The following is a 575-nucleotide window of genomic DNA, read 5'->3' as shown; positions in this document are numbered from 1 at the left end:
GCAAATTTAAACTAAGAAAAATAATAAATAATAAATACTCAAATAAATATCAAATCAAACAACCCTAAGATTGCAATATTCCTCACCCTTCATCTAAATCTTACCTCTCTTCCTGAACTTATTTTAATGGTTTGAATTGCTAACTTAGAGTCTTAAATTATTTATAAGGGTCTCTTGACTCATGTTATAAAAATATCTATTTTAACCAAAACACTATATCCCTATGTAAATTGTAATTAAAACAGACTCATTAAGTTTAAGTTCTAATCTGGCTACATATGGCCTACAAGTATATCCCTATCCTATACGCAAATCAAGTAATATGATCATATGCTATCCCAATTTTAGTCTACACTAAACTCCCTTTCCTAAGTTTGTTTAGGTTCTTAAATCAATTTAACTGGTGGCCAAGCAATTAAAAGCATTAAGAACAAATTGGAATAAACAATTCAAATCCCATTGAAAATAAGCAAGAAAGAGATTAAAAATTTAGATTACATGTGAGTTCAATTGCAATCTTAGAAAAATAAATTAGCTCATAATATCTAATAAAGACAATATCCAAACAAATATAG

Source organism: Theobroma umbraticum, unplaced genomic scaffold (genome assembly GCF_002168275.2).
Source record: "Theobroma umbraticum cultivar Fairchild unplaced genomic scaffold, ASM216827v3 scaffold_146.0, whole genome shotgun sequence".
NCBI lineage: Eukaryota > Viridiplantae > Streptophyta > Magnoliopsida > Malvales > Malvaceae > Theobroma > Theobroma umbraticum.
The sequence above is the reverse complement of the archived record's forward strand: the minus strand, read 5'-3'. Positions refer to the sequence as shown.